This window comes from Plectropomus leopardus, chromosome 20, assembly GCF_026936395.1.
Source record: "Plectropomus leopardus strain MGB_pleo_1.0 chromosome 20, ASM2693639v1, whole genome shotgun sequence".
NCBI classification, from domain to species: Eukaryota; Metazoa; Chordata; class Actinopteri; order Perciformes; family Serranidae; genus Plectropomus; species Plectropomus leopardus.
In genome coordinates this window covers 21383007-21410739 of record NC_142195.1, presented here as the reverse complement: position 1 = coordinate 21410739, position 27733 = coordinate 21383007, and positions in this window count along the sequence as shown.

The following is a 27733-nucleotide window of genomic DNA, read 5'->3' as shown; positions in this document are numbered from 1 at the left end:
TGCCTGGAAGTAGAACACACACAAAGGGATTTAAAATTCATCTGGGAGAATAGTGGGCTGCCTTAAAATATTCCAAGATGTGTTTTGAACATTTTTTGCAAATTGGGTGTGAGACACTGTTAAATTGTTTCCCTGTGAACATTTGTTTTGTGTTGATTGTTTATTCTGTTGTTTTTTGGTTGGTTGACTTTTCTTGCTCTGTTTGAACCTCTGGTGTTTGCCATAGCCTTTTCACTATAGCAGCTGTACATGCTACTGCATCCTACATGTACACTGGATTAGCTATCAGGGATATTAATTGCAAAAAACATTTTGAAAATGATGTTTTATATTTAACCAAAAAAATAGACAAAGACTGGAGGAAAAGGCAAGAGAAGAGAATAATTGTACTTTCATAGTGATGAGTAGATCTCACACTCTATGTTAAACTCCCACAAGTGCTCTTAGGAACTCACTTTAACCTAAGATTACTCCCACTCTCTGTGATAAACAAAACCTTTCTCACACCCTTCTCGTGCCTTATCTTGATGTCTCTTTAAAGCTCTAAAGTCTTTTTCTTTTTCTCCTTTCCTTTTTTCCCATTCTATCCCTGTCCAGATCTCTTTCTTCATCGATAAATCAATCTCTTCTCAGTGTCTTCTGCTGCCTGTTTTGTGAGGAATTCTAGGAAAAGTGAGAATACCTTTTGTTATGTAAACATCACAGGTGGTACCAGCACATACGTGCATTAATCAAGCTGACTATATAGCTGTAAGCACATCCTTTCTATCTATACGTAACATACATGTGTTATGCTTTTAGCTATTTACATTGAAAATTTCCAAGGTAAGTGTAAGTGTATTGGTGTATTGTAGTTTTAGCATATGTGTTATGGTATGTGCATTGCAATAAGTATTGTGGTATATGTTGTGATGTATGTATTGTGGTATATGTACTGTAGCATGTGTATTGTAGCATGTGTATTGTGGTATATTTAAATTATTGTGCCTTCCATGTTTACAGTGTATTATGATATTTGAAACTCAATACTTTATAACACAGTAGGGCTGTATGTAAAAGCCCAATTAGTTACAGGAGTTGAAAATTAGCAAAAGCTACACTCTTTGTGCAAGAGATCAGCTTCATACTCTGTATTGGAACTATGTTAAACTGCATTGCCCCATTCAAGAATAATATATTCAGTTTTATTCAATTCAAAATCAAAGGCTGTAAATCATTCCTTGGGCAACAGTTTCCTAATATTAGACAGAATTGTCAACTCATTGCACTCAGTGACCATTTTCAGTCTGACATTGCCTCCCACACATTTCCATGAGGTAGGGGGATTTGATTTTCTCTAACCAATCAATAGAAACAAATGTATTCACCTGAGTCCACCTTCATTTTAAATCTACACTTACACATAGTGAGTACCTCCAAATCTGGATTTGCCGAGGTTATTAGAGTGTATGGGCGATTTGAGAATTCAGGTCAATTTAGTCATGCCTTCAGAGCTCCACTGTCTTGTCCAAAAATGGTCAATTCTGGACCCAAAACAACAAATAGCCAAAACTCAAGGCTTAAAAATGAAAGCCTAAAACTCAATGGCAGACGTAATTTATGTACACTTTGTTTATACAGTCTATTGTGCTTGTGGGTCAAGTAACTACATGTGATTGAGGGGGTTGCATGAGCTCAAAATTCCTACTGAAAATTTTTGTGCTTATAAACGACCAGTGGCTGAGCCCTTTTGGGCTGTGCGTGCGCGTGCACACATACATGCACCTATAGTCATAAGCTTAAAAAACAGTGTGAAAAGGTATGACTAAAATTTCCTTGCAACACTGTTACTGCAACTATAATATACAACATACCACTCATCTGTTGTTGGTGTTCATGAAACTGTCTCTAGCTTTAAAGTTACTTGTATAAGACAGGAAAACTACCAAGACACAGATGATGGACACACACCAAGATAAATTCACACACAGAACTTCACCCGCATCACGACAGGAACACCTTGAGTGTCATCATGTCATTGTGCCACAATGGGAACAACCTGCACCCTGAAATATCTTCCATTATCACCTCTAATGGCAATTGAATAGAAACACCAATAATTTCAATATGCTTTATGTTTTTTCTCTTTTTTTATTTATTTACTTTTTTGAGATTTTAATCATCTAATATTTTTACAGAGTGCTACTTGACCATAGATTATAGAGGGGGGGCAGACATAAGTGGAAATACAAGCGGTGGTCTGATCCGACAATCCCTTAAGATATCCATTTAAGTCCTGTCCACATTTTGACCTTCATAATCTCCCACTTAAAATAACACTCTCTTTCTATGCCTTGAAATAAACTTGTTAAACTAACTTAAATGTCTATGTGGCAAGCTTTTACACCTACTACTAATTATACAGGTGGAGTTCAGCAGGATTCAAAGAGCCTGGGGCAACTGTTCCAGTAGTGAGCAGATGGCAGAACATTACTTTTCAATTGGAAATGTGTCATTTCAGGAAAGCAAAAAAAACCCCCAAAAAAGTAACCTGACATTTGTTACTCTGCATCAGTGATTTCATCAAAAGGTTACATACAAAAGGTTATAAAATGTTAATTAAATTAAATGACAGAGTATGTTTACTTCTAATACCAGCAAACAAAGAGAGAGAGTAAGAATTTGACGTAAGGTGAACTGGTTGGTGTGATTAATAAGTGCGTATGGGATTAATATCAAGCGCACACACATGCACACAAATGTGCACACACACTGTTAACATGCTGGCATCCAGAAGTGCCAGAGTCTGAGCCTGTGTCCTGCCCTTGCTGGATCAGAAAGCACAGTGGCAGATGAGATGATGGATTGTACTGTATCTCTGTGTTGATGCAGTGTGCTCTTAAGTTAAAAAATCAAGTGTCTCATAGTCACATTGGGTTTATTTACTACATCCACAGTGTCATAAATTGAGTCAATCATTGATCTGGGAGAGGAAAGACACGCTGATGTTGAGCCTTTTTTCAAATTTATTGTTTTGGGATGAAATTTAATTTATATCTGTAAACTGATTAGATTAGACTGTCCTTGCATCCATCTTCACATTCGATTGCACATCTGTGACATCTGTGCTCCCACACTGCGTGTATGTCTAGAGTATGTGTGCAGGTAAAGATGAGATGTCCTTGCAGTGGTTTTTATCTCACAGCCCAACATTGTCATCATCATCATCACTGAGCCACATCTCACTTCTCTTTTCTCAACACGAATCGTCACAACAAAATTGATTTTCAGCGAATCAGACATAAGTGGATTGTCGCTTGGTCTTGAAATTGATTTTTTTTTCTTTTTCAGAGGCAAGAGCAATGTTTCAACTCTTTTCTTGGGTGCATTTGGCCATTCCAGTCCAATCTCTTCATTGCTATATTTATACATCCAGCACTTCATCTGATCTGGTTTTCATGCACTGTTTGTACGTATACGTATGAAAATTAATGCAACAAAATTCAAATATAACTCGAGTTATCACTAGCCAGGAACATGTATATAACCCATGTAATCTGGAATGCTGTGATTAAGTGATCAATGCATTGACGGGAGCAAAGATGGAAGTACAAATACAAAAAGTCCACACAAGGAGGTAGGTTGGTATCGTAGATAGGGTCAAACAAAAACTGGACTTTCCCCCACGAGACTGGTGATCATGTCCCTTGTGAAAGCAAGTAAACCTTGAGTTATTTAAAGATAAACTGTCACAATGTTTCTTTTCTTTGAACTAACCTACATAACTTTACGACGCCCAGCCACATTTCTTTCTTTAAACCTAACTGACATTACCTGACTAAATTTAACCTACATAATTTTAAGTTAAGTATGTAACAAAAAGGAAACATTTGTGGAGTGCTAGTTTCTTATATATCATACAAATCATTGTATGAGGATACATTGATCTGTTAGCTCAGTCACTTCACCAAAAGCCAGTAGCTCCCAACCGGTGTGCTGAGTCAACTCATCCATTCAGAAATCAGTACATTCACCAGTCATCCAAGTGTGTTGCTTCTCCATGTGCTCAAAACATAAATGCATTAAATTATTGATGCAGCCATTCATACTGTCATTTCATCTGTCCGTCCATCCATCCATCCATGCACTTATTCACTCAACCCGCACTTGACTCTGTGTTCAGTCCTCTGGTCAGTGTCTTCCACACTCTGGCAGTCTACCTACTATATGATGTGTTTTTCTATTCATGTGTTGGTTCACCTGTCATGTGATCTGTCAGCCATAACATTCATTCATGCCATATTGAAATTCAACCATCTGTCATAAATACAGGTCTGGTTTCCAGTTTGAATTATTGGTCTTAAAAGTAAAAAGTCCATGCAGAAATAAAAGGTGATGGGGAGAGATAGGATCATTTCAAGTACAGCTGACTTCTGCTGTTAACAAAATATTATGTGCTAGACATTTTCACCCTCGGCTGCGTCAGTGAAGTTGCTTAATGGCCAACAGAAGAAAACTGGTCAGCTCCTAAGTGTCAATGTGACTGTTAAGTGGTGACATGCTTAAAAGAGCACATGGTTTAAAACAACTTCCTCTGAGTAAATTAAAGTTAAAAAAGAATTTTCTCCTTGGACAGTTTTTCATTTTGAGAGTGATTTCTGTAAATGACAGGAGGTACAGCGGTTTACACTCTGAAGCCCTTCATTAGAGGTGGCTCCCTCACACCAGTCTTTGGTCTGGTTCAAAGGTCAAGCCACCTAAAGCTTGCTCGTTTAGCTCCCCATGGTTAGATTTGGCCTTTCACACATGTGTGTCATTACACATAACTTGGCCCCAAAACACATTCCTGACCACATGTTAGCTGGATTAGATTCAGTGCTGTGAAGTGGCCTTTTCCTAAGAAAAAAAAAATAGTTTTAAAATGTTGGTTGTGTCGCACTTGAAAACCAGTGCCATATGTTTATGTCTCCACTTTTAGCTTTTAATACTCAGTTGTGTTGCTAGGAGGAGTCGGGTGGAACCAAAATAAAATCAACAAACAACAACAAAGCTGACATTTAGAAATTTATTTGATTTAGTGTGAGAATGCTAAAAACACAAAAAAAGGCCACTGGAAGACTTTTAGGAAAAATAAAATCCAGACCTACACATATAAGTAATCTGTATATTATCAGATCTTTATGCAAATATAGGAATGCATTTGCATAATTACTATATACCGTATATGCAATTAAGTGATTTTGTGGGGAAAAAAAAAAATCAACATTTTGATTTGTAATAAAAAATGTCTCATGCTGTGGTTTCGTAAATAAAAGTGCAAGTTTTCTCTTAAATTCTGTGACAGCTAGAACCACACAGTCCCAATCTCTTAAAGGGGAAGTACATCAATTTCACACATTTACAGCTTTTGGAGAGGAATACTGAATATTAAAAAATAAGTAAATAAAATGTTTTTGTTGCTTCAGAGTGAGTGGTGCAAAATTGGAATAATTATTTTAAGTGATGTTACTTGAGTCCGAGTCAGTAAAGCAAAATAATTGATGCCTGTAAATAAAAAAAATAAATAAAATAATTTTGGACCCATTAGGCCAACAATGTTTCAATTCACAGCAAACATGGTGAAGTACTCTTTTACGGTACAAAACATCAAGTGATAATAACGATGACAGAAAAAATATTTGCGGTAACACTGTAGGCTGGGACTGAACTGAGCATGCTGTTTCAATTCTAAGGGTCTGAGTCAACCCATTAGTCTCTAATTAGTGGTACAAGGTGTTTTCTGAACTGCTGACTAGGACATTAAGAGCCCGCAGGGTCATCTGCCATAAGCATGCTGCAGTTCAGTTTGATGTTGAGACACACATTTACATTTTGCTTTTTCTTCAAAGGTTCAAGCATCACAGGTGCTGGAGTTTGATGAGATAGGTGAGATTAGTCTAATCCTGCCTGTCCACCCGAAAAAGGCTTTAATTGGGCATATGACAAGAATCTTTGAATTTTGTTTAATAAATTATCCAATGGTACTAGGGAGAGGGACGTCTGGACTACCCCATTTAGCCCTCTAAGCTAATAAAGTCATATCACATACATGATTTTGTTAACACCATGAAATGAGATGGGGTAGGATTAAATAAATAAATAAATAAATAAATAAATAAATAAATATATATATTAGACGACTTTATTGATCCCCGGAGGGAAATTTAGTTGTCACAGCAGCTTGGCACGTAAGACATACAGAGACATACATAGAAAAATAAGAAGAATAATAGAAGATAGAAATAGACATAAATATATAATATATAATATATATATTATATATATAATATATAAATATATATACACTTTTTAATATTGTCAAAATGAACACCACAATCAATCATTAATGTCATTTAGAATCAAAAATGTATCCTCTTTAAAAAAAAGAAAGAAAGAAAAGAAAAGCAAAGTTAAATGATTTAAAATATCATGTTACACCAGCATTAATCATTTTGTGTAAATCAGTGTGTGAATCAGCTGTGAGCGCATTGCATATGTATAGATGATCAAAGGCACAACAACAAAGATTTGAAGCAGATGTGATTCTGCAGTGAAATCTGTCAATCCGGTAATCAGAGAGACTGATCCTTAGAATCAAAATGTGCACATGCCACGTACACTCCCTATTTATAGCTTTGAAAGTACTAATTGGAGAAACCCTTCATGCTGTCACTTAGGTTGCAATATGTGGCAACCTTTACTGAGCTTGCAGTTGTACTAAAATAAAAAAAAATGCTGAGAAGAAACGCCAATGCCTGTGTGTCTCCACTAATAACTGACTGGTGCAATCCAAGGTTCCCTCATTTCCTTATTTATCAACGAGGAGAAGTTGACCAATGCTAGAGATTTTGCTGACGCTGCCTTCGTTGCTATTCTGCATTGCACTACAGTAATCACTATGTTTAAACTGGACAGTTGGAAAGAGCTATGCTGCTGTTTCCAGAGTGGAAGCAGAAAGTTCTTTTTCTGCACAAATCTTGACAAAGTGTGAAAAAATGTCAAAAGATTCCTGGCTTTACTATGTCTCAGCAGTGACTAAACCTTTCCACGGGCACAGTTTCTAATCAGAGTGGCCCAAAATGTTGCCCTGTGTCTAACTTCTGCAGGAGATGAGAGCATAGGCTGAAGCCAATGAACGAGTGTAGGCCCAAAGGGTGATTGGGTGGGTGTTTGAGCTGTGAAAAAAGCTGATAGGAGGTTAATGAGGCACAGTGACTTTACAATCTGTAAATTAAAAAGGCTGCAGTAGATTAGTTTATCAGCATACCTTCTTAGATAGAAGAGATGGGTAGGGCTCTACATTGCAGCCACTATCTCTATTTAACCCTGTAATGTTAAAAAAAGAGTAAAAGGGAGACATATGGCTATGGATTTTAAAATAACAAAAAGCTCTCCTTTCATTTGTTTTGTCGTTGTATTAAATTCAAAAGGGAAATTTTGCCAATTTTGAACCAACGTTTATTATCATAAAAATGGGGACAGTAACTGTGTAACTGCTATAACCTTTCCACCATCTTACCAGCACCCAGATCTCCTTAATCGTGTCTCAGCTCAAATTTGCTGGCTCTAGGGCTGTTGCTCAAACTACAAATTGTACTGCCACATTTTCGTATGCCAGAAAGAATACAGAAATGGATCGAGAGAGTGACACACTATTTCTCAAAACTCAGACTCCAATAAAAACAACAAAACTAGACAATGCTGATAAAATATAAACCAAGATTCTGTAAGGGTAAGTAAGCCCATTTCTCACCTACTTTACCTTTACTACACTGTAAGAAGTGGGCACCATCCTATACTGTAAAAACAAAGGCTAAAAATTACCAACACATTCTCATCTTAAGTGGTCACCTGTCACCCTGAACTTGTAGACTTATGTCTACATAAAGCACAGTGGGTGGGCTCCTGAGTCTGCTGTTGACATGGGGATGTCAACAAAAGATCATGATTAGGCTTAAGCAACAAAAGCACGTGGATAGGTTTAGAAAAAAAACATCTTGGATTGGCTAAAAATTCACATGGAAATGAACACTGGACTCCTGGGTGAAAGTCTGGGGTTTGTTAGACTCATCCACCACCCCTTCTATCCAACCTACAGGGACCTTCCAGGTCTGGATATTAAGTTGTTACCAACAGCATTCAGCAGTGTATCATACGACCGCAACAGGTGCCATCCTGCTGTATTATAAACCAATGCCACCCGTCTATGTATCATACTGCCAATCCAGTGGTGTATCATAACACCGTAAAAGGTTGTTTGCAGTTATGATACAAACTAAAACTACACAGCAGGGTACCGTACTGCTATGAAAGCTTACTTTTGGCGTTGGTGTCTGATACAGCCGAGGCAACGGTATTTTACTAATTTGGAATGAAGACGTGCTGGAAATACTGATATCAAATGGTAAAACTAAGCAATGCTTAATCAAATATTAACCAAGATTTTGTCACTGTATTGCACAATTCTCACCGACAATGTTTTCAGAAATATATTTTAGTGTACTGTTTGGCTGTAATATAAGAATTTGTGAACATCAAGTAGGCTCCGTACTGATTCCTGTCTTGAGCAAAGTGAGGCTGAAAGTACTGAGATCAAACAAAACTCTAGCTTACTGTTTCACTGTAATTTGAGATTGTTGGTTACTTGCTGGCCAACATATTGTTTCTGATGTCAAAATGGACAAGCTACATTACTTCACACATCAGCGGGACCATTTATTGGTCTGGTGCGGGGCAGTGCATTCTGGTAGTTGAAGGTTTTATACTTTTTACTTAAAAGCGAATGCCACAGCCCCTGTTTGCTTTGGTCATTTTAAACCAGCTTCTAAAGTATCTGTCTCTTTCTACTGCATAGACAGCCCAGCTTTATCAAAAAGACCATATCTCCAGTGGTGAAATACTTCTTTGATGAAGTAATGACTTATTTTATTGCACTCTGATCAATGCATTTTCTTATACTTTATATAGGAATTATCATTATCAATCTGATCAATTCAAGCTTAAGTCAATTGAATTGATATAGCCAAAAATTGCAGTTCTCATTGTGCCTCTTTTGTATAGACTGCTTATGTGATTATTGGAAATAACAGATGGATCAGTTTACAATCTCTCTCACTGCTTAGACAAGAAAAACTGTCAAGTATTTCTCTCCATCAGATACTTGTTCCCAAATATACTCAAACCACATATACCGGTGTTTGCTCCTGAAGTGCTTTATTTTGAATTTGATCAAAAAAAGCTTTTTCCTCCAAAGAAGTTGTTATTGTATTATACTTCCACAGTAGTGTCAGCAATATCAAACTAAAAGGTGTCCGTGTCACCTCAGTTTTCATATTTTGCATAACGTTATCATGCTTATTAATGCAGCAGTGGCCCTAGTGCACATAATGAATTTAATGATGTCGTTTGCTTTCTTATCTTTGTGCTTTTTCCTGCTTTCTCACTGCCTCAAGAGTCAACATGTCCCCAAAACAAGATGAAACCTGTTCTGAAAACTAAACCCAACATCAGCCAGGGTGCCAAGAGGGAGAGAATGAGGGAGAAAAAGGAAACTCATCCAATTTTCATTTGCTGGCCGCTGCAGCCAAAACTCTCATTTACTGTATAAACTCCAGGCTGCCAAGAGCTTGTGTCCAAATCAAATAGCCCGGCCCAGCAGACACTAAAAACGCTTCCATTGGTGGACTCTTTGGCCAATTCATATTTAGTCTAAAATGAGCACAGATGGGGGGAAGGATCTTTTTCTTTTTTTTTTCATGCTGGTGTGCGCTCTGACTTATCTCATCATAAACATGCCTTGAAAGGCGTAAAGAGGGTTTGCATTTGAAAAGGACCACAATGATGAAAACACTCTCATGATCGTTCTCATGTAGTCATGAATATGATTTGAGAAAGAGAAGAGGCAGAAGAGAGACAGTTATTTTTGTGAAATTATGATAAAGTGGTGAATCTGGTGCTGTGTGTTTGCTGTGATTGTGTATTTAACTTCCTGTGTGTGTGTGTGTGTGTGTGTGAGTGTGAGAGAGAGAGAGAGAGAGAGAGAGAGAGAGAGAGAGAGAGAGAGAGAGAGAGAGGAAGCCTGCAGATACTCAGCTTCACGTCTACAGGGAGAGTAACCCTGGGGCTACTAATACATTTCACATGTGTCTCATCACACTAAATTTCTTGCCAAATCCGGATCAAAATCACGAATGAAAACACCAGTAATTTTCACAGAATGTCATCTGCCATCCAGCATCTGTTTGAAATGTATTATCCTGTCAAAATCAAGTTTCCAAACTATTAGTCCCCACGCAATGAATGGCAGTGAGGGAAATCCCACAGCAGAGTTTGACAAATTATTGTGTCTTATGTTTTCTTATTTGAACCATGAAATTCTTTTGTTTGCATATGAAAAAGTGGATAGTTACTTGGCATTTATTATTTTAATCTAAAAGGAAGGGGGCATATGATGTTATTCTTCTCAATAGCAGTGATAGTTTTCAGGCCGCCTTCAAGCAAACCCTTGTGCGCTAACTCCGGTCTGTTACGGCAGATATGTGATTGAGGCATTAATTCAAAGCTAACCGATCCCTGTGCTGACCTTAAACACCTTCAAGTTAACCTCCTGTAAAAGCAAAATATGTATAAAAGATCATTTGGTAACCGTGGTAACATGAATGTGAGCCAGCATGAGTGCAGATATTTTTCCTAGAATTACTAAAGTACAAGTTTAAGGTATGAAAATTGATTATTTACATTTTGAGTATTACATTTTTTTTTCTCCACTTAATACTTCTACAACACTACAGTTCCAACTGTCTCACTTTCAACTTGACAAATACTGACATTTGGTCAGTAACCTAAGTTATCAGACACCAATGCACCAAGGCACCTTTTAACGGCGGGATGAGGAGCACCAGACGGCAGCATTCCTTGACAGTTGTGGCCAAGTTCCATATTATAAATAGCTAGAAAGTCTGCATAGATCGGTTGGGAGGGAAGGTGGACAAACAAACTCAAGACTTTCATCTGGGATACTGCTGTTTGTCTCCTATTTTTACAGTTTATTTGACTAAAGACTGCATGCATTTAATGAGAAACTGTGCATTTTCTTTTAAAATAGACAATACATGTAGCAAGCGTACATTGAGATTTGTGTCCGAAACTGACCTAGCACATTATATTTTTTAGGAATAGGGCCACTGACAAAATGTCGATATTTGACCAGCTGGGAGTGAGAATGTAGTCACATTCAGAGACAAATATTGTTCTTTTACTTAACTTTATTTTACAAGTTTAGTCAGTAGTTTTTTTGTTAATTCAGGTTAATCATGCAAAGTATAATTATTAAATAAATTATGATATCCCCCTGAAGGGCATCTTTGTGGCATCAAAACATTCATTGCTTTGCCACTTAGTTGCTTGCACTCAAATGTATTCATTTTTTGTTCTATTATGTTATATTGTGGTGTGTTGAAATACATTGATGGAGTTTGATTTTGAAGTGAATATTACAGGCTTGCAGGTACAGGAAATACGGATTAATTATTTGTCACATCTTTAATTCTGTTTACAACTAAGAAAGAGGTATGGTCTCAGTAGATTTGTGCAAATAGTACTGCATGAAAACTGACAAATGTGCTCTTTGGTGAGGAAAATATTTTTTGGAAGAGGACCTAGACACCTTGAAACCAAGAGAAACTATTTGACATTGAACAATCTTTCCCTTTTTGAGAAGCATCAGTGTGTTCACAAAACCTAATCTGCATTTCAGAGTCCCAAGATTGTGTTGGGAACACAATAGGCTGCAGTAGTTGAAATAATACAGCAGTTCGCAGAAGGCTGACACGTCCTTGTACCATTCACTGACACATATCTACATAACGTCAAATTATTGAGGTTAATCTAATGTCTGTGGAAAGCAGAGTGAGCGGGGAAATCATAAAAATGGAAAAATGCAGACGAGATTGTGCCCTGCCTTTATGTGACTGACCCAAAGTGGCCGTATCCCAAAGTCTGCTATCAGACCGGGTGCCTGGGTGTTCTCTACTTGCAAGACTGTCTGGCTCACAAGGCTTCCACATAATGGATTGCACACTAAATTTCATTTTAATTCCATCTATATCCAGCAAGGGTAGACCCACCAGATAAAAATGTCTCTTTTTTTAAATAGAGATCTGCAGCAGTCCAAGTCAGCAACCTATTATTATTATTTTTAAAGCATTAGTAATACAAGTGAATTTTTAAAATACTGTCAAGATGGTGGAACACAATGTTTAAGTGATTATCACTAGCACCACCTTCCATAAAATATAAATGTGTCTACTGAACTGTTTATATCTAAATTATCCATGAAAGGATTAAGCAAGGAAAGAATGATTTAAAGACTGGGATAAGGACTCTGAATGACAGGGTAATGGAAAGGTTCCTTTTTTAAATCAGTTCTGTCTCACATAGATGTATGACTTCATAAAGCTTGCTAGAATTGTAACATAGCGCCTTGAAATAATAAGCAACGAGCTATAAACCAATTTAATGTAGAATATTGTTTAACTTTATCCTGGTATTTTTATACATGCAATGAAACTGGTTACCTAGAAATCCAGATGTAGATCTCCATTTTGTTCCCTTTTGTGTGCAGAAATCAAAATCCTACAAACTGTCTGCTTTCTAAATGCTGTCAACTTGAACACAAGATCGAAGGCAATCATTTAATGGCCCCAATTTCATCTCTTTCTGCTGAACAGAGCGGTAGTTCTTGGTGGTATAATAGCTTGCATGGTGGGGCCAGTTTGGCTGCTATCTTTGCTGCTGACTGTCAAGATTGGTGTGGATTGGAAGGGCAGACACACACACTTCTACATAGTAACACTTGACATTTTGCTTCTGATATTGGTCAAATCCTGCCTGCTTGTTTGTGTTCTGAAATCTGTTCATTCTGAAATGTGCAAAAAAGGTTTCTTTCTGAATGTTGTTGAAAAGTAAGTGCTCTTTAGGTGTCTGTAGCTTGCAAATAATTGTTTCATCAGCAAAAGTTCAATTTGTTGAAGGCTGTATGACAAGTTGAATAATAAAGTTGCTACAAAAAACCCTGTTCCACCAAATTTAGCTCATTTAAACTAGATGTAATTAAAACTTGACTCAAAGGCTGCATCAAAAAGATCAGATAAGATTAGAAAAGAACCAAAGCATATATATCTACAAAATTAACAATAAACACCAGAATAAATGTGCAAGTCAGTAATTAGTTGTGTGTGCATGTATGAGTGACTAAAAGAAGCAGCAGCTGTGACAGCAAGGAAAGAGTGAGCCTGTTGGAAGGTGGTGAGCTTTTCTGTCATGAGCCACTCTGAGCCCAGGTGTGGCTCATTACATTGATGTCAACTGCCTTGACCTGCTTCCTTTAAGACAAAGAGCAGCCAGGAAAACAAGCACTCCTAGTGGAGTGGAGGAGCGGAGGAGTAATCACAATATCTAAACTTTTCAGGTAACAGCAAAAGATAGAACCAGTCGCAGCCCAGATGATAAATGTGGGCATAGTATGTTTCTGCAAACCATGGCAACATTAAATTTAATAATAATCTTAATAATCTGAACTATATCAATGCCTCTAAGGTGAACTAGCTCTGAGTACACGTATATGAGCTGACTTTGTGGATGGTAGGTGGATTATGTTACATCAAGGTTCGACGCATAGCATTGCACACCAATTTAGCGAGACAGTACATAAACAACTTGTCGTTTACAATGGTGATTGTGCCACCAAATGTACTTGTGTTCAGCAAGGTATTGACAACATTTAGGGATAATTTAGCGAGAAACCAATGGTTGCAATGGGACCACTAAAGCAAGACATTAACAGTATTTCCAGCTGTTACTTTGGGACCAAAAATTAGTTTTTTGAGCCAAAACATGATCTTTTTCTAACCATAACCAGGTAGTACTTATGCTTTAACATAACCACACAATAACAACATAACTGTTGAAATGTAAAGGAACATTAAGTTTCAACATATTTGCTTCATTATAATGTACAAATGTTACATTCATTGTTACATACGTTTTTTCTGGTGTTTATGTTATAAGTGGGTATCTTTTACTGTACTTGGTTGGAAAAATAAGAGCTCTGTTAATATATCTATCCAACATGTAGCAGCGATCAAATTATATCTGAATTTTTTCTTAGTGTTTTGTCATGTGAAGTAACTGAATTCATACTTGCCTTGATACATTTTCTCTGTATCTGTATTTTCATTTTGCACTGTGGCCCAAAAGGGAAAATTAGTTAACTAAAGGTCTACAAACAACTTCTAAAATCACTGACATATGCTGCCAGTGGGCATCCATAACCTGCATCTTTGAGAGACGGTAGGATTGACCAACCCCAATTAAGACTGTCCTTGTTTGTATAACAGCTGACAAAATAACAGAAGCATTAAGATGGGTGCTGCACAGTCAGAGGTTTGTGTGACCAATCTAACTATGATCCGGAAAAAAAAGATAAAATACATATATATACATATATATGATTACAAATGAACAAAAAGCGAACGTCTTACATGTGATAAATAGGTCTCTGTGGTGGTGGGATGATGTGTCAAGAGTCATGGTCTGTCTCCAACTGTGACTTCCAGCTGAGACGTATTCGCTATCAGACAGCAACAACAACAACAGCAGGACACAGAGAGCATGGGTTGATCAAAGCGTCATAGCAACAAGTGTATTGTAGCATCAAATATCACCAGTGTGTTGTTTTGTGGGCCAAAGGTTTTGACTGTAGACCTACTGTGTTAATTGTACATGGAATTTTTTGGCATAAGGTTGTATATGCTAATACACTGCAGGGGAGGCCTATATCAGTGTTTTTTATCTACACAGTGATGGAAAAAACAGTTTTCTATTTCATCCCTGCTGTGAAAGTGAAAAATACAATTCTGAAATGGACATACCAAAGGGTGAGGGTGGGGAAAAGGTTTACATTTGCAGCCTCAGGGTGAGAAAGTACCTTTCCGTAAAGTGTTCTGCAAAACATTTTTAGTACTTTTGTATTAACCTCCACGTCGACGTGGAATACATTCATGCTACTGGCTTAACTGCTACATTATGTAGCTAGCTGGCAAGGATGCAAGAAAAATTCTATTAATCATTAACTTTCACCATGAAACTCCCCATTTATAAAATTCAGACAAAGAAGGCTCAAAACAGGCTCCTAAAATAACTCAGGTAAGTAATGGAAAACTGAAAGGATATTAGACAATACTCAGACTATTGTATAAGTAATGATAAATGCAGGGTTTGGAAAGGTTTGCTGCAAAAGGGCAAATAAATATGGAAGAGGCAAGGTAGTGCTCAGCTGATTTCTGGTTACATTTCTTCTTTATTTTTCTTCATTTTTGAAAGTGACATATCAGAACTGCGATATGCAATTTTGCCAAAGAAGTTAAAAACATGATTTAAGATAAAATAAGATAATCCTTTATTGATCCCCTGAGGGGAAATTCATTTATATTGTTGTGTGTAATATGTCATTGACCTCCTCATTGCTCCATCATTGTTTGATCAATCATCTTTAAGTTCAAGGTTTGACCATACAATAGTATTACCTGTGCAAGTATAGAATATAAGTAGATAAGTGATAGCAAAGGCAGAGCAAGAAGGGACTCATAAATCACACAGCAAGGCTAAATGTGAAGCTAAATGTGTGGATTACAAAACACAAATGAATATGCATGGACATTGATTTAGTGTGTGTGTGTGTGTGTGTGTGTGTGTGTGTGTGTGCATTGTCATTGTCTCCTTCCAACAACCCATGAACTTCTGCCTTCAATAACTTTTCTTTTTTTATGCTGGAAAAATCCAAAATAGCTATTCACATTTTTGTGTCATTTGTAGGTGATGCAACGGTGTTTGTTTCTTGCATACGTTTCATTACATCCATAATAAACAATCTAAAACCTCAAGATTTCACGTTGCATCAAATTTAAGTGGAAGTGCACGTAGAAGGGTAGCCTGACATACCAAATCTGAAATGTGAATTTGTCTTGAAATTGTCACTTCAGCTTCAGCTTTCAATTGGCTTAGACCGACACAATTGGACTGACATATGACCGATTAGAGCGACAAAATATGTATTTCTGAGCAATAAAAAAAAATAAACAGAATACAGTTTGCAGAGATGAGTTGTGATGGCATTGAATTAATATCTCTGTGAACAACTGTTACGGTTTTAGCGTCTGAATTTGAAGATAAAAAGTGTTTTTACTCACTATACTGAAATATTTGAAACCACAGCTTCCATTTTTGATTGACTTCTTCCAAAATGCCTCCATCGCGCTACTCTCAATAATCATCGTTCCAAACACAAACAATTACAAGAAACTGTTGTGATTGGTCTGTCAGGTCTCAAGTTGCTGAAAATCTGTCAAACGGGTACCATCAGGAGGGGTCCTGGAGCTTGATAAGGCCCACTGAGTAGGGAAGAAACTGTTCTTTTAAGTGGGGTGTTTTAATGGGTTTATGTTTGTGTTTGGAGGGTTCGACCATGATCTTTCTTCCTCACCTCAAGTTGCTGGAGGTGTGTAGGTCCTCGAGGGGCCACAGATTGCAGCCAATAAACTTCTCTAAAGGACATATGATGGGCTGCAGTCTGCCCTTGTCCTTGGCAGTGGCATCAGCATACCAGATGGTGATGGAGGAGGTGAGGATGGACTCAGTGATTGTATAAGAAGTGCACCATCACTGTCTTTGGCAAATTGTACTTCTTCAGCATATTGTTGCCGTTATTGCCGTGTCCAGATATATAAAAATGTTGGCACTAGGCATAAAAAATGCAATTGGGTTGGATATATTTAATGGCAGGGGAATAAAACCAGTTCTGTGTAACAGCTGGAAATTGTTATCCTGTGATATCCTCAGTTTACCCATTTACTCCTCAAAGCACAAGTGTAAATTCTTTGGCATTTTCAGGCTTAATAAGGCAGAGAATAGCATTATTTCTGTGAAGGTGATACCAATTTGCAATTGTAGTTGCCTACATGCATGCACACAGAGACCCAGTGACACAATGCTTCCCTCCTTCTTCCCCCTGTCACACACCGCATCCCACCATCCTCTATCTCTCTCCTCCTCTCTCCATCCAGCAAACCCAGGAAATGTTTAAATTACACGACCAAGTAAGCAAGATTAATTAAAATGATAATCTACAGGCTGAATATATTTCACAGCTAGCTAGGCGGCAGTTTGAAATTGCTGTGCAGAGTTTTAAAGTCAAAGTGGAGTGTTGACCTATTCATCTGCTTTAGTGAAGCAGTCATTCGCCCAATTAAGAACATCCCTATTATATGCAAAACACTCAGCACTATAATATACTTCATTACCGTAATGCATGGTAATAAGGGGGCGTAAAGTAATGTTTGATTTATGTGAACTGTGAATGTTAAATAATGTATATTTCTTTTTAAACTAAGTATTTGGAGAGCTAACATCTGTGCAAATAAGGCTGTTAGGATATAAATTATTCCCTTAAAGGCTTAAGAATAGAGTAAACAGTTATAATTTTTTAATCCTGCAGTCTTTTCCGACACAGTATAGCATCTAAAAATGTCCCTCAGTCCTTCCGATTACCAAGTTTCTATTGTATTCTACTCTGGTCTATATTCTCGCTTTATTATTACTTTTCCCACATTTTCCAGAATTCTGTTCCCTTGTCTTGTTTCCGTTATTTATTTATTTTTGAGTTTCTTGTACTCTATTCAAAAATAGCTGCTGATGCTTCAGGTTTAAGGATGCTGCAACAATGCCTGCTGTTTCTCAGCTGCTCTCTCTCTCTCTCTCTCTCTCTCTGTCTCCCTGTACGAGCTTAATCAAAACACGCGTTAGATTCCCTTTTCCCTGGATGTCGGATAATCCTCTTATGAAGTAACTGTAAACCCAAACTTGAGAGTGCCTCTCATCAGTCTCCCATTCACTCTTAGACAACATACACAAGCAGCAGACTGTGTACAGATGAGCCTCTCACCCTGACCTGGTTGAGATAAAAAATATTTTAAGAAGATGGTCTTTAATCAAAGTCAATTAGCGGCTAAGAGAGCGTGATCTCTGTGTGTGTGTATATACTTGCATGTATATAACCGTGTGTTCATGCCTGTGCTTAGTGTGCACATATGTGTGTGTATCTGTGTGTGTAAAGCTCTGCACTAGCCTCCTCATCGCCATGCTTCATTTATCTGTCATTAGCAGAATTAATGGCTGTGAGTTTGGGCCAGGGAGCGAATATGGCGCCATTCCAAAATGGGGGTGGGGGGGGGGCACAACTCTGTGAGCAAGTTGCAGAGTTAAGGGGTGCAGGGGATTCTTGCAAAGGAGAAGTAATTGGTATCACTAGCTGAGGGACAAATGGGTTTAGGTGAAAGCCTGGAGATTGAGGCAGCAACAGACAGAGATAGATGGTGTTAATTTTGATAAAAATAAAGAGAACTTGGTCTGTTATTTCAGGCCATGTCCACACTTATGTGGAATGAAGCTGAAAATGCCTCTTTCTCTCCCATCGACACAACTTTTTCTATATGTTGAAAGTGGAGGTTTTCAAAAACCTGTCAAGTGGAGGAAATTGAAAAAGCAGGTGTCCCATTGTTGTGTGATGCCGGGATTAAAAGGAGCTCTTCAAACATGCTGATGCATAATTGTCAACCTTCACAGATAGACGTTCAAGTGCTTTACATAGCAACAAAGTTACAAGGCTGTCTCCTCCAACTTGTTCTGTGATCTGACATTATGGCTGATTAAAGTGTTGTCAAAGACATATCATTATGCCTTTGTAGTAAAGTATCTGCATTTGTTTTATAATTTGTATGTGATTTTGTGTCAGTGCTGGTGGCCAGGAATTTGTTAGAACATGGATCCAACATGGTTTTGATGATAGTGGTTAGCACACTTACTATCCATCTGTGTCTATTAAAATTGCCTACCCATTGATACCCACTCCTTACAAGAGCTGAAAACAAGAATTAGGATTCTAGTGGTTTCTTCAGTTCTTAATAAAATCTTCTGCCTGGGAAAAAAACCCAACAACAAACCTTTAGGAACCCAGGTTAATTTTGAAATTCTTTTTCTTCTTCTTCTTCTTCTTCTTTTGTTTTTTAATAGCAATGCTGTCTATGCATCCTCATAACATACTTTGTATATCTAACAAATGGTTTGTATATCTAATGAATTAGCATCCCATGTATGACGATATGCACTTTAATAAAGTGACCTACATAAAGTACGTAGGTTAGGTCTAGGCAAGTAATGTTACTGTACTGTAAAATAATGAATGAATGAGCATCTAATGAATTAGCACCCCACAAATGAAGATACACACTTTAATGTAAATTGACGTACCGAATGTAAAGGCAAGTAATGTTGGTAGGTAGGTTAAATAAAAGAAACATTGGGATAACAGATCTTATAATAACTCTTACTTCATTCAGTTTCACACAGGTCTGAAGTCTGGTGTACTGGGGAAAAGTCCTGTACTTGTTTGACCCATCCACCACCCCGACCTGCCTCCTTACACAGACTACTTCCTCTTTTACTCTTGTCACGTGATCATGTCCTTTCCTATTATGTGGGTTACTTAAAATAACTGGATGATGAATACGTATGTTGTTAAACAAATTGTGGTACATTACTTTTTGTAGGTATATGTGCCCCCCAGAGGATAAATCATTTTGACTTTGACATCCCTCTGAATTTTCTACTAGTGCCACCATGTTGCACTAGAGGAAAAATTGCAACAAATATTGAACAGTTTGCTGTATTGCAATTGAATACAATGACTTTTGGCACAAACATACCACTCCCCTAGATGAACTGTAATCACTCTGGCAACACCAAATCAAAACTGTACTTTTATCAGCCAGAACTGTATTGTGTTTACTGCAAACAAATGCATACTAAGATGCTGAAAATATTAAACACTATACCTGCTATCATCAGTATGTAACCATTGTCAAGTGAACATGTCACCATGCTGGCAAAGCATTCAGTCAAAGTACTGCTATATCTTTGTACGGCCTAAACTGCTAGCATGGCTGTAGACTGTTGTCTTGTTAGCACATGTGCTCCTGTGTATTTATGTATTGACTCCTATTATATTTACAAAAACAAAACACCAAATCTCTAACTTTTAACTGTCATAGCAAAAAATAATTGTGGTAATATAAATGTAAAAGAGCTGCAGCATTTTTTCCCAGTTTCTTTTCATGCTGAAAGGGAATTTCAGCTATATTTGAGAATAAGTGTGCGCCAAGTGGAGTGTAAAATCTGTAAACAAAAACTATGCAGGCAAATGTAACAAGTGTCTTCATCAGACAGACAGGCGAGGAGCGCCGAGTGCAGAAGTCCTGAAATTACTATTGAACATCTAAAAACAAAGCTTCTGAAGTCAATGAAAAACACGCCACAGTGGCTTTTCTTGCCTGCCATTTTATGTGGTAAAAAGATCAGCACTGGAAAGATGATCAGACATTCTCATACAGATTGGACAACCTAAATGACAGAATAAAACAATAAAAACCTTTTTCACTGACTGCTGATTCTGAATAAAGATAAAATTAATGATGCATTAATGACAGAATGTATGGAGTGGAGGGAGAGATAGATCGTCCTTGAGAAGTTAAAGAGAGAAGTAAATAATGGTGTCCCATTAGAACACAATGTAGAGGCTTGGCTGCAAGGTAAATATTTACTGACCATACTGTACAGCACTGCTGTACATAATGTGGCCCACAGGGATACACAGAGCAGAAAATGAGATGCTCTGACCTTGTGTAGGTCAGTGCTTTACTATGATACTTAACACAAGAGTTCTTTCATACGGAGATGGTGGAGACAAGTGAAGTGGATGCAGATGGAATCAGCGTAAATGTGCAGCCTAAAAGGCACCTTTTGCGTGAACATGAAATGCTGCAGACCAGTGACAGGTGAGAATGCGGCCAGACAGAACTAGTCAAATTGTAATTATGCTACTGGATGGCTGGACGGCATGTGCCGTGTTCACGTGATATGTGCAAGGGAGGCATCACTTAAGAACGTGCGAGTGCGAGTACGCTTATAGGGTGGTTGGGAGGGGTGGTGGATGGGTCCCACAAACAACAGAATTCATGCAGGAGTCCAGTGTTTGCTTCCCATGTGATTGAGTGAGAGTATGTGAGGAGATGTGAGGAGAGTACAACCCGTAGATTGCAACATAGGGCTCAAATAGAACTATGGTTACGGTATCTCTACCTTTGTTCCAATATATCTGCTTCATAATAACATAATAATAGTAATAGTATTCATAATAATAGTACTAATGTCACATGACCATAGTCTGCATAAACATACAATGCCAACATTTATTCTTGTGATTGGGTTGGACATGGGCAAATAGAACTGTATCTTACAGAAAACTGAAACTATTCACAAACTCAGGATGACGGACATAATGCCTCCAAACTGTCGCCCTGTCAAGATTAAAAGCTGGGTTGACTGATTGATGACATTTCTTTTGTTCCAAAGCCTGTCAGAAGACAAAGAAATAAGATAAAAGTAGGATGAGGGATTCAAGATAAGGCTGCTGGTACAACACAGGCTTCATTGAAGCAAAGATGCCTGTAATCACACCTTGTTTGATGTAGCTATGCTGAAGAAAAAAAAAAAATCTAATATGATTTTCCATTATTACACTCACACAAAAGTGGGCAAAATGCAAACTGAGTGACTAACTCGTAGAAAGAGAGAAGAGTCTCTTACTTCCACTGTAACTAACCAATGCAAGTGTGCATACATGCACCACATTTGGCTGACTTTTATGACAGGAGATTAATATGACACACACATGCACACCTGAGCTTTGTATGCCAGAATAGCCCAGAAAACACACACACAAACCCCATCTGTGTCATGATAATCATCAGGCTTTAAGAGGCTTTGAAAGGCTCATTAGGCTGACAGGAGACCAGCTTTTATCTGTGTGCATCTCAGGGTATACTGCACATGTCTATTTTTGAAATGTGTGTTCATTAATGTGTGTCTTTGCCTTGTTTGTGTATGCATGTATTTCTGCTTCCCTGTGTGTGTGTGTGTGTGTGTGTGTGTGTGTGTATGTGTGTGTTGCATAGGGCAAAGCGGGCAGGCCTGTTGAGGCAGGCATAAATAAGGCAGCAGTAATTAAAACTGTTTTAATTGTTTTAATTGGTGTCATTAACGCACTGAGGGTCAAACTGTTGACACACACACACACACACACACACGCACAGACATGTACATGCACACACATTTAGCACAGACATGCACACCTACAATAACACATTTATTTTGGCTGTGGGCGATGTTTCCAGTTACTATGAGATGGATGGATGACGCTAATCACTGTTGCATAAGCGCCATCACAATCTTGTCACTTCATCACAACATGTTGTGATTGAGTATAATCAGAAATGAATAGTTACAGAAACATGTAACAGTGTAATGTGGTTAAAGCACACAACAGCCTCCAGGGCAGAAAATTGAAATGTGGAAGTGTCAAAAGCTGCAGTACTTCTAATGGCCTGTTGAAGCTGCAGAAACAAGTCAATCCTCATAGACTGCTATGGAATCACTAACTTAATAGCAGAAACAAACGTGTTTTGGACAGGTTTTGGTCGTTATTGCTAACTTCCCCAATCATGATAAGGAGGAGTGAATTTTGAGTTTATATAACTCATCTGTTTAAATTTTATTAAGGCTTAAAGTTATACACAGTAAACAGCTCCTAATATCAAAGATGGTTACCGCAAAAATGCAAAACTCGTGGCTTAAAAACAACTAACAATGGGTGATGCCGCAATGGCTATATCCATTATTTTTATAAGGTCTATGGGTCAAACTACAAAAAACATGTAATCGTTTTAATTTACAATAAAAATATGGTAACATATTCATCTATTTTATCTCCCTTGCATATAGACTACTGCCTATGTTAGCCAACAAGCTAGGTAAGGTTGATTCATGTAAAAGCACAACATAAGGCAATATTGCAGAATGTGGTACAAATGTGACAAGCTGCACATTGCTTGGAAGCATATATGTGGAGATGTTTTTTCACATGGCATACCAGTCATTATATATATATATATATATATATATATATATATATATATATATATATATATATGTATATATACCATATGTCACTGACTGTTTCACACAGTCACACTGACTGTTCCACAACTTAAGACTTATCCAGGCCCCCAGGAAGTGTGCCGGGCCCAAACAATGAAATTACAACTTCAGAGTCAATCAAGTGATGCCATTGACTCTTACATTGTGAAAGAGATGTGTGTAAATTGGTAGAGACGTTTTTTTTGTTGGGCATTACAACTTCCCCAAAATGACTTGTTTTAATATAATATATAATACAATATGTATACTTACAAAATACTTACAGTTTGTCATTATTACCTTGGTGGAAACTATGTGGCTGTTATCAATAATACTATGTCATGAACCACTGGTATTATGGTTTACTGAGAGGTTTTTTTTTTCCTTTGAGTGATTATAGGATGAATAACATCCTATCAATAACATCCTAACATCCTAACACTTTATTAGTGTATGTAGGTTATACATAAGGGCCTACAATGCAGCGATAAAAGCGATCTAAATCACACTTGCAACTATGGCCAGAAAATCACTAATTTTCTTTAAATTGGTCAGCCCTTTTTTTTCATGGGTGGTTTGGTTGTCAGATTGAAGAAGCCTCAATGTGAGTTGACCAGACCTTTTCAAAGCAAATATTTTGTCATATCAAGGGAAGCACAGGTAAAACTTTCATTAATGATGGTTCAGTTCCACTAGTGTCCTTCTGCCGAGTACTGCATGCACAATACCAGAACCCTGAAACAAGCTTGTATAGACGGAATACAGTCATTTTAATGTCATCTTTTACACCTGTGATTTATTGCTATTTACTCATTATATGCTACATTAGAACACTACCTGCCCATACAAGGTTCTTATATTCTATCCTGGTTTCAGCTATTTGTCTAGAGTAATTTAAAACAAACAAACAAACAAAAAAACTATCCTAGCTGCTTTGATCAAGTGTTTAAAATGAATTTACTATATACGATCAAAGCACATTTACTATTATATTACATTCTTTTTATGGGTCATAATACAAAGCTCAATCACTCAATACACTAGCCGCGCAGCTGATTGAGAAATGTTTTACCTTTGACAGCAATGTGATGCATAGTTGTTGTTTGTATAAAAGCACATTTGTTTTTCCATTGAGAGTGTTGAATGTTTGTCATTGAAAGTGTGTTTGAAAATTCTTTTCCAACCATGAAAGCTTAAACGAGTCCTTGCACTTCCTTTTTTCAACTTTATTGCAATCAATCAGCTTTTTAATGCCTTCTGTGGTATTTGACATTTCTGGTTTTATTTATTTATTTTCCAGCATGTTTTTTTTATATCTAATTTACCGTTTTTGAGAAACCCTCCACCTGTCCCTTTCTTATATTGACTATATCATTTTCTTATGTGGCTTTTGGCATAATTAACCTTTAAAATTATGTCCTTTTTGTTTTTCACATGTAATAAGCAGTCTCATCAAATGATGTCCAACAATTGCAGGCCAGTTTCAAAACTGATTTCTTTTTATAAAAGGTTTACAAAAAGCTGTTTTGTTTCAGCTGCTGTCTTCTTTTAAACATAATAGAGTTCATCCTCACTCAAAATTAAAGGGACAGAAAATGATCAGTCATCACCCTCGACAATGTGGAACAGCCAATCACAAGATGTTTGGTAACAACAGCCAATGTCTTCCTCTAAATTGCTTTTTAAGATAATTACACACACTGGGCTTCATGCAACTGTTTTGCAATCTTTATTTTCATGACTCTGTTTTTTTTTCGCTAATGGATGTGCACACGCATGTATTGTGGAATCGAAATGTCACTGATGACCAGACAAGTGGAAGAGCCTCCAACTGCATCATAGTAATGTAAAATTCAAAATGTGCAAATTTTCCAGATTTAACACAACAAACAGTTTTTGATGGTCACTTCTGGAGCAGAGAGAAGAAAGATGGGGATTTATGGGGGGAGAAAATTGTGCCACATGAAAACTCCCATAGCTCATTGCTTATTGAGCCATGCCCACGTCGGCCAACATGGCTCCATCATCCCTCCACTCTCTGTTCAAATGGCAATTTATATTTTGGCAACCCTTCTGAATTTATGTGTGTGGAAATTATGTAAAGAGGGATTTTTCTATTTTGAATTTTGTAAGTGGATATTCTCCTATATATAATGATCCCTGCTCACCAAATAAATGCTGGTTGGAGATGCTGATGCATATATAATGCATAACATATACAATGCATAACATCAGGAAAGCACCCCTATTTATTTAGGCATGACCAGAAAAGGGCCATCTTTAACAAAAAAACAGGAAAACAAGTAAACACAGGGCAGTATGAACAAGGTGATGCAATAATTACATTTCACTGTTTTTCACTGTTTCTATTGACACAATGAGCATGAAAATGCATGCTATTTTGTTATTTAAACTCCTTTCACCTTTCCTTTTCTATCTAATATCTTGTCTAATTAAAATGGAAAGAGCCTCTGTCTATTTGTACTATGTATGTATGTGCATCCTTTGCTTTTCTAAACAACCACTTGACTTCACATTTGGCGGATGTATTACTAAGAACATGAAGAAGAGCCATGTCAAGTGTGAGCTTTTGTGATCTATGGGACATATTATTAACTGTGTGTTTATACACACTATGTAGTGTATCAATGTTTCCTCTTACAACGCTTTGTATATCTAACGAATTAGCACCCCACCAATGACTTTGATGTACCTTAAAATAAATGATGTTCACTTGGATTCAACTGAAAACATTCTCCCAGGGAGAAGTCACACAAATTACTGGCTCATGATAAGATGGGTTATATAACAAATGTGGTGCATTACTTTTTGTTGGTATACCTACAAACAGAACAGACGGGACCCTTATTAACTGTTACACTGCTGGACGGCATGCTGGGTACAGCTCACTACAGAGCATTTAAGAACAGATGAAGAAAGAGAGACTGGAGATTAAAACTTTTAGCAAACATTTCGAGCATCATCAATGTACCTTTCAGAATTATTTTGTTCCCACAAATAGCCTGATTCCAAATAGCTAGCTTCTAGCAAAATATGTGTATACTCTTAGCACTGCTAGGGGATATGACTATGTCATGGCAGGTGTATTACTCAATACCAAGGAAGCACAGTGTTGAGCATGATGTTGTTTGGATGAGCAGTTCTCAGCCTCTGATATTGCAAGCAGCAATATCAGAGGCTGAACAATAATGCCATTCAGAACCGACACTGCAGTTGTTGAGTGATTGCATGTTAATGTCATCATAAACATTGTCAGACTGAACCCTCAATCAATACTGAATACTCAATCAAGGACCCAGCACCACAACATCTTCCTTTCTCCACTATGCATCCTGCACATTCCCTCCACAATATGCCACGCTGCATTCAGCTATTCTCCGTGAAGGACGAGGAGAGGTCGTGTTTTCGATAATTACAAGCAGTGGATCACTAAGCTGCAAATAACATCTGCATCATTAGTGCGTGTTTGAGCAATTAGAAAAGCATCTGTCTTTAATCACTGTTTTTAGAATACAGAATTATGCCAGCAGCATCTCACCTCAAAGCTACCCCCCTAACCTTTTACAAAGGTAAAACTCATCTCTGTTGTGTTGGATTGCATTAGAGTGGACAGGTGCACCTAATAAAGTGGCAACTGAGTAGATTAACTATTTCAGTCTTACAGGAAGGAGATTTACGTGACACATTGCTCCACCACTCCAAAGCCCCCCCACACCTGCACACACACACTCAAGTACTGCACACACACACAGCTGCACTTAAACATCTCTTCAGTTATTTTAAGCTGAACCACCCTTACATCTGTGCTGAGAGTTAGTGAGTCAGAGAGGTGCTCTTGTGGCATCGCATGGTGTTTTCTGTCTGTCAGGGAGCGGAGATCCACCACCAGAGAGATACTGCTACTATCAGCTGAGAAAGTGTCAGAGCTCCACCAACTAAATCCTCAAATACTGTACATGCTGGAGGGTGAAGTGCTGTCTCCCGGTGGATGCATCATCCACTGGCTGTTAGCATGGTTGGTGCACCGCAGGGGGTGGAGCTGAGGGGATTTGAGACGGGCCAACACAAGTCTTTCAAAGATTAGAGATGTCAGGTTGATGGGGCTTTAGTGATTAAAAGTCTCTGATCCCTGTTTTCTTTCTTATTTCATGGCAGACCGGGATGGGATAGTGAACATATGTAGTGACAGATTCAACATGTCAACACTAACATAAGAAAATAGGACACTGGGAGACATGAACTTGTTCAACAAACCAATCAGGTGATTACAGTAATATCAGTGTATATATAGCACATCAGCAATCAGATCTTTACCAGTACTGGCCATATTTTGACCGTGGCTTACTTACATTGACTATAATTTTACCCATGTAAGACACTATTTTACTTTGTCTTTTTCATGCATCCATGCACTTGTAAAAACCCTGTGTGAAACTCGGGTTACATCAGCAGAAATCTAGTAGTGCTAGTCGAGTTTTCTAATCTCTTACCCTGACACTAGATTACTCGTTAATGTGGTATTTCACAAATTGTGTTACAGCTGAACACT